This window comes from Stegostoma tigrinum, chromosome 15, assembly GCF_030684315.1.
Source record: "Stegostoma tigrinum isolate sSteTig4 chromosome 15, sSteTig4.hap1, whole genome shotgun sequence".
NCBI classification, from domain to species: domain Eukaryota; kingdom Metazoa; phylum Chordata; class Chondrichthyes; order Orectolobiformes; family Stegostomatidae; genus Stegostoma; species Stegostoma tigrinum.
In genome coordinates, this window is record NC_081368.1 from 69,542,931 (window position 1) to 69,554,934 (window position 12,004).

At 43.2% G+C, this 12,004-nt stretch overlaps 1 protein-coding gene across 3 annotated transcripts in view; it reads left to right on the plus strand.

Moving 5' to 3' along the window:
* Positions 1-7,262: 7,262 nt before the first annotated feature.
* LOC125458595 (muscleblind-like protein 3) overlaps positions 7,263-12,004 on the plus strand; it is a 168,865-nt gene continuing 164,123 nt past the window's right edge. The window contains exon 1 of one of the 3 annotated variants that reach the window (XM_048543990.2): positions 7,263-7,373. The gene's annotated coding sequence lies outside the window, so the exon portion shown is untranslated. Of the gene's footprint in view, positions 7,374-7,582; positions 7,674-12,004 lie in introns of those variants that run through there. The other 2 variants (XM_048543992.2, XM_048543993.2) reach the window with 2 other exon arrangements.

Consider the following 12,004-nt stretch of genomic DNA (forward strand, 5'->3'; position numbering starts at 1 on the left):
GTGGAGACAGAGAGGGGGAGAGGGAGAGAGAGAGAGAGAGAGAGAGAGAGAGAGAGAGAGAGACATCCTCACAGTTATCTTCAGAAGAGGGATCCCAGACAGCTAGTCTCCCCAAGAACCATCTGCACAGCCATCTCTTGAAACCTACCGATGCAGGCCTGTTCCGTATCAGGGGAACCAACGGCAACTGACCGACCACCACTAGCAGATCCGACATCCGATGACCTCCGAAAACCACCGACCCAAATGACAAGCTCTCAGACACATCCTGAGGTGAAAACTGGCTTGGAAAACCACCACAAAGTAAGTATACCCTCATACCCAACTCAGACTGAAGGCCTACACTGTTCAAAGTCTTCAACGAAGCACCAGCTATATCAAGCGGGAATGGCCAGCTGTAATTCAAAATGCTTGTATCCCCAGTGGTGAGCCTATTTCTTCGAGACCCAATGTATGCAACCTAGCTATCAGGGAGCGGAAGGTGGTTTGGTAACAGTGCAGGACAACACAAGGTCAGGAAGTCTGATTAAAGTGTCTGTGTTTAAAACTACTGTTTAGTTTCTAATAGTAATTAGCCTGAGTTAAGTTAATAGCTGATAGTGTCAGTTTCACTGATACAACAAAGTGTGGAGCTGGATGAACTCAGCAGGCCAAACAGCATCTTAGGAGCACAAAAGCTGACGTTTTGGGCCTAAACCCTTCATCAGAAAACAGTTTTCTGATGAAGGGTCTAGGCCCGAAACATCAGCCTTTGTGCTCCTAAGATGCTGCTGGGCCTGCGGTGTTCATCCAGCTCCACACTTTGTTATCTCGAATTCTCCAGCATCTGCAGTTCCCATTATCTCGTGACAGTTTCACTGTTTTGTATTTGCCTTTTTTTAATCTCTTGTAATTTATTCACCTTTGTATTAAATCCCTGTTTATTACATTTGCCTTTTATTTCTTATGGTATGCTCAATTTTTGTGTTTAGTAAATGCAGAGACTCTTTGCCCTGAAACATGTCTACTGCCTTTTTCACTTCACATTCCTGAATTAAGTCCAGTGTCAGAACTAGGGATCAGTGGGTGGGGTGATCTGAACCACCTAAACGTCAGCAATTTTACTGATGACATACCCAGAATCCTTACAACTTCTGCATAACTAAGAGAATCCAGGTTGTTTTGTGTGTCGAACATTCTAATTGGAAAAACAAGGAACAACGTCAGTTTTCACAGGCCTGGCAGGAACTAAAGGTTTTGGAAGCCGCCTAAGAGAGAATGCAAGAAATAACTTACATGGATAAAGTCTTTTTCACAACTCTGGGATGTTCCAAGGAGCTTGATAAAAGGTGAAATAGAGATAAGGAAACTATAAACTTGGAATCCAGGGTAGACACATAGGAGGCTGGAAAATCACAGCAGGCTAGGCAGCATCTGGAGGAAAGGAGCAGTTAACAGTTAATTAGTCCTGAAGGAGAATTCCCAAAACATTGAATACTCCTGTCCTTCGGGTGGTAAAATACTTCTGCATTGTAGTCACGGTTGCAATGCAGGAAACACTGCATTTCCCACAAACAACATTGAGGAGATCATTTGTTTTAGTTGTTTCAAGGCTATGTGATTATGTGAAAGACAAACACAGTGCTGACAATTGTCAACATCCATTACGTGACCAAGCCTGAAGTGGGATTTGAACCTACAAACTGATGCAGAGGTGAGATTGCTATCACAGAGCCATGACTGGCTCTGATTGATACAGCTTCTGAATCACATTGGCCCCTTGCCTAACATTAGTTCACCTTCAGAGAGATTGAAGGAGCACACCTTTGCATAATGCAGTGATATAGTCTTGTTCCATTGATAAACTGCTTTGATCAGTGTCAATTAGGCTCAGTGCTCCTAAGATGCTGCTCGGCCTGCTGTGTTCATCCGGCTCCACACTTTGATATCTTGGATTCTCCAGGATCTGCAGTTCCCATTATCAGTGATAGCTTACTTTCTTCTGAGCCAATGGTTTATTGGTTCGAGTGTAGACGCCTCCTCACAAGACTGATATACACCCTGGTGATAGAGGAAGATACAGGGCTTTGGAATCAAGAGGCATGTGAACAAAATATTTACAGAAGTTTCACTCTGAGTAGATATTCGAGTCAGTCTCTTATTTTATCCTTTCATGGGATGGGCATATCACTGGCTAGGTCAACATTTACTGCTAGCTCCAGTTGCCCTCAATGGTGAATTGTTTCAGTGGGTTTAGGTACATCAACAGTACTGTGAGGTAGTGATTTGTAAAATGTTGACATAGCAATAATAAAATTGTGTTATTTCCAATTCAGAAGCATGTGTGACTTTTAGGGGACTTGCAGGAGATGGTGCTGAAGAAAGAAATTACTGTAGTGCATTTTATAGATGGTCATAGGTTGGCAAAGGTTATGAAGGGCTGTGGAGGTGGGTACAGGGTTGTGCTAACTTGGAGGTCTAAGGGACTATCAGGGGTGACTGCAGGGCATTAGGTAGTAATGGTGAGGGGATGAGAGCAGGAGGGATGTTTTTATTTTTCTTTGAACAGTGGCAAAATCCTTGCGTAGTGTTTCTGACTAGTTCAGGAAATGACAGGCTTCTTTCCTAATATCTTGTCCGGCTTAATGCCTAGTCCACCCTGCTCCCCAGACTTGAAGTTGGAAATGTGGGTTGCCATTTTCAAAGATCAAGTGTGCGAAGCTAGAATTTCTCCCACTACTGTGCATCCAAACCTGGAATGAAAATGAGGTCCCCAGGATGAGTTATCAACTGGAACCCACACGTTTTTGACATCAATCCTTTCAGTTACATAGTTTTGTTCCATACATGAGAAAGATCATTCCTATAAGCAATAATCTGCCTTGATATGGCTTTCATGATAATCTAAATCACTTTCCAACAAACAGGGCTAGTTGGAGGAATTATGGCAATAAATTTGAACACAGCAAGATCCTGCAAACCCCAATGTGATCAATTATCTACTGCAACAATGAAGATTGAAGCATATGCAATGACATCAGAGAATATTTTCTCTGCTGTTCTTTGAGTATATGTACTGAGGTTTTACACACCCATTTGAGAGGGCAGGCAAAGGCTTCTGGCTAACATCTCATTTGAATCATAAAGACTCCGATAATACAGCGAGTAGTAAAAAATGAACCGTCTAAGATTGCATGTTCTATTCTTTTACGCAACCCATAACATTCTGACTAGTGTTACTCACACAAATATACCTGAGGTCTATTTACTCCCAGGGAATAAATTCACTAAAAGAGTCAAGATCTTTACAGCATGGAAACAGGCCGTTTGGTCCACCTTGCCCATGCCAAAGAGACTCTAAACCCTTCTTATTCATATAACCATCCAGATGCCTTTTAAATGTTGTAATTGTACTAGCTTCCCCCATCTCCTCTGGTAGCTCATTCCATAAATGCACCACTGTCCGCATAAAAAGTTTCTCCCTATATCCCTTTTAAATCTTTCCCCTCTTGCCTGAAGCCTCTGCCCTCTAATTTTTTACTTCCCTACCCTGAGCAAAAGACCTTGGCTATTCACCCTATCCATGCCCCGCATGATTTTATAAACCTCTATGAGGTCAGCCCTCAGTGTCCAATGCTCCAGTGAATAAAGCGCCAGTCTATTCAGCCTCTCGCTGTAGCTCAAAGCCTCCAACCTCCACAACATCCTTGTAGATCTTCTCTGAATCCTTTCAGGTTTCACAACATTATTCCTATGTAAAGCATCATTATCACACCTCCACTATTTGTGTGGTGATTAAATGGATGAGAAATCATTGTTATTACTTATAATAATTTTTATTACTTTTTTCAAATCAGTTTGGAACCTAGTTGTGAACTAGACAAACCCCTCTAAAGAATAGAATCATTCTAAGTTACATACGTTAGACAGATTTTTGATCAACAAGGAAGTCAGTGGTTGCGAGAGGTGGGGCACGGACAGCAGAAGTTGCATTAAGGGTATAATCACAAGTCATGTTTATTTTATGTCCAAAAATATTTCATTTATAACATTTTACTATTTAAAAATATAGAAATGCATTACAAAACGTCGACTTAAATATTACAGAAATTGCAATAATTCAACTTGTCTCATTACAGCATTTTCAACTCAAAATGATTGTTAATAGTCTTACAATATACTGATACACATTTCATGAAGGCAGTATGCCCACAAATGAATTGAGAATGAGAGGGCACAGTTTAAGTGTTTTGCAAAAGAAGCAAATGGCAGGAGACAAAGAAGGAAAAACAAAACAAAATTGTGCAGCAAGTGACCAGAGTTTGGAACGCACTGCCCATAGTATGGTGGAGTCAGTTTCAATGGAGATATTCAAAAGTATATTGAAATCATGACTCAAATAAGAACAATGTGAAAAGTTATGGACAGTGTTGCCAGTCTTAAATCGATGTTTAATTTGGTCCTATGTTTCTAAGTTTTCCTGTTCAAAGTCTAGGTTTAAAATGTGTATGTTTATTCATCGAGGTCAAAAACTACATGACACCAGGTTACAGTCCAACAGGTTCATTTGAAAAGACAAGCTTTCGGACTCTGTGTCTCTTTCTTATGTGCTCATGAGAGACAGACTTCGGAATCCACAACATAGCTGAGTTGCTGAGCAGAGGCTGAAAGCCAAGTCTGGTACTCATGAGGATGGCCTCAGCTAGGATCAACTTGGGTTTATGCTGCTCTACAGGTGACCCGTCCCCCACTGTACCCTCTCACAAACACACTCACAGACATATGCACATACACGGGCACTCACACACAAGTCTTATCAGGTCAATTTGCATTTCCAGATTTATATTTGCAGATACATTCTGTATTGTTCAAAAAGCAAATTGAAACACAGATTCAAAACAGGGCCTCACACCTAACGTGCATTTAAAGATAGTAACAAGCATTGCCTGACATGAGATGTCACTTGTTCTTTGATAAAACCTTTACTTATTTTTAGGCAGAAATTTGGGATTTGCATATTAATGAATTGAAATGTATCTCCTTTCTAACTGATTAATGATTTAACAGCATCTTAGGTCTGTTTAATTTGCTTCAGTGTATGACCTTTTGATCTTTTACTGATAAATTCTGTGTCTTTTTGATAGCTCTCTCATGAGCACCTGAAGGAGAGAAACTCCAAAAGAGATAACACACTATATATCTAGAAGAACACAGCAGGCCAATCAGCATCAGAGGAGCGGGAAAGTTGACGTTTTGGGTCAGGCTTCCTGAAACGTCAACTTTCCTGCTCCTCTGATGCTGCCCAAGTTGACTATCCCTAATCAGTCCTTGCCTTTCCAAATACATGTAAATTCTGTCCCTCGAAATCCCCTCCAACAACTTCTCGTGCGTTACATTCGTGTTGATCTTTTCACATGGCATAAGTATAGCTGTAAAAGTGAGGTGGTTTATTTTAGTTCAGCATGTGACATTGTTGTAAAAAACAGGTTGGATTACTTTGTAATATTATGGAGAAGTCAAATAATATAACCATGTGAATATGGGTGGATTGGCCATGGGGAATTCAGGGTTACAGGGGTAAGGTAGTGGGGTGGATCTGGGTAGGATGCTCTTCAGAGACACCGCGTGGATTCGAAAGACTGCCTTCCACAATGTAGGTATTCCATCACAAATATCTAGGGATTGCCGAGGTTAAAACTAAGTTTCCCCAAAACATATGGTGGCAAGATAATAAAATGTGAGGCTGGATGAACACAGCAGGCCAAGCAGCATCTCAGGAGCACAAAAGCTGACGTTTCGGGCCTAGACCCTTCATCAGAGAGGGGGATGGGGGGAGGGAACTGGAATAAATAGGGAGAGAGGGGGAGGCGGACCGAAGATGGAGAGTAAAGAAGATAGGTGGAGAGGGTGTAGGTGGGGAGGTAGGGAGGGGATAGGTCAGTCCAGGGAAGACGGACAGGTCAAGGAGGTGGGATGAGGTTAGTAGGTAGCTGGGGGTGCGGCTTGGGGTGGGAGGAAGGGATGGGTGAGAGGAAGAACCGGTTAGGGAGGCAGAGACAGGTTGGACTGGTTTTGGGATGCAGTGGGTAGAGGGGAAGAGCTGGGCTGGTTGTGTGGTGCAGTGGGGGGAGGGGATGAACTGGGCTGGTTGAGGGATGCAGTGGGGGAAGGGGAGATTTTGAAACTGGTGAAGTCCACATTGATACCATATGGCTGCAGGGTTCCCAGGCGGAATATGAGTTGCTGTTCCTGCAACCTTCGGGTGGCATCATTGTGGCAGTGCAGGAGGATATGGTGGCAACACTGGTTAGGAAGAAAGGCAGGAGGTTGACACCAAATTGAGTGGTCAGAGCCCATGTGGAATTGACGGGCTGGAAGGCCACTGCCTCCGTCATAAATAATCCGTACTGGCCAAAGTGAAGTCCTGACATCTGGACTTCCAACATTTTTAAAAAAAAATCCTTTTCTTGAGGTCGGGAGGTAGAAGCAAAGAAATTGAGAGGATTTGAATGATTTTCCTTTTCGGGCGAGCGGACGGAGGTCCTCATACCTTCGTAGAAGAGGAGGAAATTTATTTTAAAATCCCCCGCTTCACGGAACTGAGTGAATGCAAATTATTTTATATTCTGAGGGAGGGAGTTGGGGGAGGTGCGTGTGTGTGGATGGGACAAGAGGGGAGGCTGGTGTTTGAAGTATTTAACTGCCAGTGTGGAATGAAGTGTGGGGAGGCGATGTCACTTGAGGGACAGCCCACAGCTTTTATTTGGGGGGGGGGGGGGGAGATGGTACCTGATGGAGCGGTTGGGGCCCGGGAGGGGTTGCCATGGCACCAGCAGCCGCCATGGTGACGATAGTCAAGGCCTTTAGGCCTTCACTCTCCGGTCTGCTTCCCCCCAAAACGACACACACGGATAGGAGTATGGAACCACCCGAGGCACTGAAGTTGTCCCTTGAGAAGAAATTCTAAGAGCAAAAAACAATAAAACGTTAAATAAGCGGGCAGCCCTTGCCGGGGAGTGTCGGCGGAAAGCAAGAAAACCGGATTATCGGGCAACGCTCGCTCGCGCACATCAAATCAAATCCTCTCGTGCCACGGACCCCAAGGAGTTTTTGTTTGTATTTCTCTTTTCCACCCTTCCTTTTTTCCCTCCCTGGGTGTCTGTGTCTCTCTCTCCGTTCCTGGAGCAGAAAGTTTTTTTTAGTGTGTTGAACATGATTTCGCACGGCCCCGCGATGAACTTCAGCCCGTGAGAGGCGGGGTGAGAGGCAGAGGGAGGGAGGGAGGGAGGCAGGCGCAGCCGGCGTTCAAAATGGCGGTGGTCACCCCCCAGCAGCGCTGAGGAGGGGACTTTCAGGCCTCAAACCACCTGCGTTCTTCTTCTTCGCTCCTTCAGGTGAGAGTGTTTCTTTTCACTCCCTTCGGTGGTGTGTAACTTTTAAAAAATAATATGGTGGGGATGGGGTGGGTGGTGGATTGCTGCCGATCGGACGGAATCTTCTGCTAAAACGGCGGAGAAAAGGAGGGGAGGCGGGTGGGTGGAGCAGGGCTCCGTGTTTGTTATTCTTCTCCACGCGGGGCTACTAACAGGGAAAGCGACAGCAACTTAACGTCTGGAGTCGTTGGCGAAGCCAGAGTTTGACCGGCCGTGCGGGCTGACGGGAGTTAATTGCTGTTTGATGCGGTTCGATTTCAGGTCCATGTGGTCGACTGTTCTCCCTCAGTTCTTTAAAGATAGTATTTTAAGCCAGATGTTTTGCTTTCTCCGCTCCTAACGTGTGCTTATTCGTAATCTCTGAGCCTAGCGTCATGACATTTACGTGAGGTGTTACAGACGGACACTTAACAAAGTGTACATGGAAAGATGTAATTTTTCTTTTTTGTGCGGTGGCTTGCAGTTTTTTTCGTGTTCAAAAATTACACCTTTTAAAACTATCTTGATGTACCCAGCTACTGGTTCTTTACAATAGCATGTGGAGAAACAAACTTTGGAGTTTGACTGTACCTAAAAAAAACCCAAGGCACTTCTTACTTGTACAAGACTGAATGCGTATTTGAGGAATGGGGAGGTCCTACTGAATTGACCCCTATTTAACCTCAGCCGACGGACCTGAAGTCATGTCTTTCCCTGCTGGCCCAAACTTTAGTGCATCCCTCAGCACCTTAGAATGTGCCAATCTGCAACACTCTGTCCCGGCCAACTCCTTGCTCTGGAAGGCCAGCAAGTTTTGGGCACATCAAAGAGTGTCTTTCACTGAGTTAATGGTCCTTGATGTTTGCTTCTGTGTGTGTCCTGGGAAACAGACTGTAGAGCGCATAGCCCTGTATTGCTGCTGTTTGACACAAACCTTGATGAGAACCAGTTCAACTCTCCTTACTTCCTACGCATAGACACACTCCAGCAAAAATGTGACAGTTTCCCACCCAGCACCAGCCCAGTCCAACCACCACCATGGCAACTGCTTTCAGGACAGCGTGTGGTGGCATAGAGAGCCCAGGCATAAATGAAGGATTTCACAGGTTGTGCCCTTCTCACTATTAGCCAAGCAATGCCTTGGCACTCGTTGGAAAGCTCTGATCATGAGGCATTCTGCCAAATGACTTTGTCATCAAAAGTGTTTTTCTTTGCAAATTTCTCCGTAAAGGACAGATGATACGGAAGAGTGCAAATACTTGGAGTGTTATGTAACAGTGAGGCCAGCCCCATCCTTTGCACCACCAGGGACAGGTAGAACCTCAGTACATAGTGACACTTGGTGTTTGTATACTGTGGGTTGATGCACAGTTTGATGCAGCTACACAAAGGTCACCTCAGCTCTGATGAAGAGGCCTCTAGACTCAAAACGTTAGCTTGCTGTCTTTTCATGGATGCTGTCTGACCTGTTGTGGTCTCCAGCATTTATTGTTTTCAGGATGAGGGGAGTGTTGGATACATTTACCACCCATCCAGAGTTTTATACACGGTGACCCTGTGGACATGATCCATCTTAGACCTCCAGAAGATGTGGAAGATGGCTTGAGTGACTGCAACAGCGCCGGCTGTGGGAATGGGCCAGATCTGTGCCAGTTACAACAGAGAGAGTACCTCACACTTGATGACCAAGTTTTTACCTGCATTGGAGGGGAAGTGGTGCTTCCAAAAGTCCAGTTTTCTGCCTCACCTTGGCAATATGCTGCACCCATGGTTTTGTGCACTCCCGATCCCTCTGAATCATATTCTCAGCACCTCTAGGAAATCTATCCTGACGGTGAAGGTAGTAAAGGATCAGTTGGACCAGTTCCCAAAGCACATGGCCTTGCTCTTGCCTCAGTTTACCTTGGCTCCCAAGGCCAGTTTGAACTGCACACTGAAAGCATATCTGGTGACTCGCAGTTGATACACCATTATGTATCAGTGACCGGTCACTGAGCACTTGATTATAGCACTTGTCATTTGATATACCTTTACCACTGACCACTTCACTATGTTGGTGATTTTCCAGTGCCAACATCTGTTTTCTGTAACTAAATTAATTAAAGTAAAGGTTAAGTCACCATAACCTCAGAGGACTACCCTCCTGTCAGGGAGAGACAAGTCGTGATGAGCTTAACCTGAAGGTCACCATGCCTCAAGTGAGGGGTGAGGTTGAGATGATGGAGTCTTTTGAGGTAACCTCCGACAGTGTGGGGATAGCGTCTCTGCTGTTGGCTTTACTGTACATTGTTGAGCTAACCAACCACAGGTCAGTTGAAGGCCGCAATGCTACTGCAGCACTGTTCACTGGTGTCTATGTTAAAAATAATGCAGCTCCGGCTTCTGGTTGACTTATTTTAAAATAGTTATAGTGCTTTTTCCACTGTCGAGTCATGACTCATAGGTAAATTGGTTATTGCAATTTGCTGCCCACTATAGTGAGTTGCATGCTAATACAGTTAACTCAACTTTGCCCAGTGGTGAGGAGAGAGGATATTCAGAAGCATCAAACTGGGCTTGTTAATACTACTTCTGATAGCGTACAACTGGAAAATGTAGCTGATAAATGTTTCTAAAACAAAAACTACATTTATCAAAAAATAGTTCAATATTTCCAGTTCTTCACTTCCACAGAAAGACCTGTATCCCCATATTTTGAGAACATTATATTAAAAAAAACTCAAAAATACATTTGTGGCCAAGGAGGCTTTGAAGGTAGATTTAGTTACCTAGAATATACTGTCTGAAATGAAATGGTGGTTGATGCTAACTGTCCTTGTTGTTAGTGCGGATTAACAAAGTGCAGTATTGACGACTACTTTAAGCTGGTAATCAGCATGTGCCCAGAGTGGAAACTCTCCAACACAGCTGTGCTTAGCTTGCCTACCAGTAACAACAAGGCATTTACTAAACTATTTAGATTAAGATGGGAAGTAAACAAATTGTCAACCAGAATGTTTACGCACAGACTGAGAAAGGGAGTTTGGGGTGCGTGTAAATGAGGGTTGGGGGAGGAGGAGGGGAATGGAGTAGAGGGAGGGAGGTCGAGAGAGAGAGTATGAGTTGCTGACAGTGGTGAATCTATATGAAATGTGGTGATGTTGACCTAGTTTGATCTAATTTTTAAGAACTGTGTTTGGTAACATTGCACTGGTCAGATAATGGTGGATTTAAAATTTATCTGGGCTGTAGCACAATGGGAGGTAATATATCAACAATCATTTTTACACAGGTTCTGTTTTCTACTTGAAAAGAAAAATAGGCTTTGTGTAGACTAGGGTTGTTGATTGATGATGGCACATTTAGTGTACCTATATAAGTGCTACTCAGTTGCTTCATTCTGATTACTTAATTCAGGGTTTTATTTTCATTTTTGCATGCTTCGTGTGCTTTATGTTACTTAATTCAAATTACCTGACCATTCAAATATTCTGAGTGCAAACCAGGATTAAATGACCAAGGTTAAAAGGAAGAAGCAACTTGCATTTAAATAGCACCTTTTCATGGGCAGACTGAAAGTGCTAAACAGTCAATAAAGTAGATTAGTGATGTAGTTGCTGTGGCAAACCTCTGAGCAGCATATGATGTCCAATAATTAGACTGTTGATTGAGTGAAAAAGTATTGGCCAAGTCCCTACGATTGTGCCATGTAATGTTTTAACTTGAGCCTCTGAACACCTCATCCAAAAGAAGTTGCTTTGACAGTGCAGTAATCACACATATTGGTGTCCACCTAGGCTGAGGTTCACATCCTACTTGCCTCACGAGACATTATTACGTATCTCTGAATTGGTCGATTAGAAAATATATGTATAAAAACACAGGTACCACAGAAGCTGTTTCTGGAATAACAGGAATAGACCATGTGCTTAGGTCTGCAAGGGTGGGACTTCAACCAAGATCCTTCAGACCGAAAAGTAAGAAGTGCTATCCAATGATTAATGTCTCCAGATTTTTACTGTATAAAAGTATTTAGTAAAATCTTTTAATTTGAAATCGAGCTTTTAAATGTAGCGCCTCACTTAAAAGTGAGTTGTGAACATTGATTTGTGCTTATCCTGGAAAGCAACATGTCCTTATCTTGTTGAATCAAGAACTTTGGAACTGGAGACACATTTCAGAAGCAATTACAATATAAACTTGAGACCTGATCCTGTAATTAGAGGAAGGCAATGATCTAAGTAATGTCAGGCTATTAAATATCAAGTTCCAGGGTGTACTGTATTGTGTAGCATCAGCTCCTTCTGTTAAAGGGTGCACTTGTTGTTAGGCTATTTAGTCCCAATAATAGTACATTAAATTGACAGCAAGTGGTGGTATAGAAATATGACTGAGAGGCAGAGAAGGCTGATATTTGACTCTCAGAACATGCTGTTTTGAAAAGTGACTGTTAATTATTCCAGTTCCTCCTTTATTTGCTTCTTGTTTCCACATAGTGAGATTTCTCATGACCTGTCAAATATTCCCAGAGATTCTTGCAATGCAATGACTTGGGTTCAGCATATGCAACATAAAAAAGGCTTATTTAATAAAATAAATTCATCTTGCTCTAAAAGCATGTTGTTTATGAATAT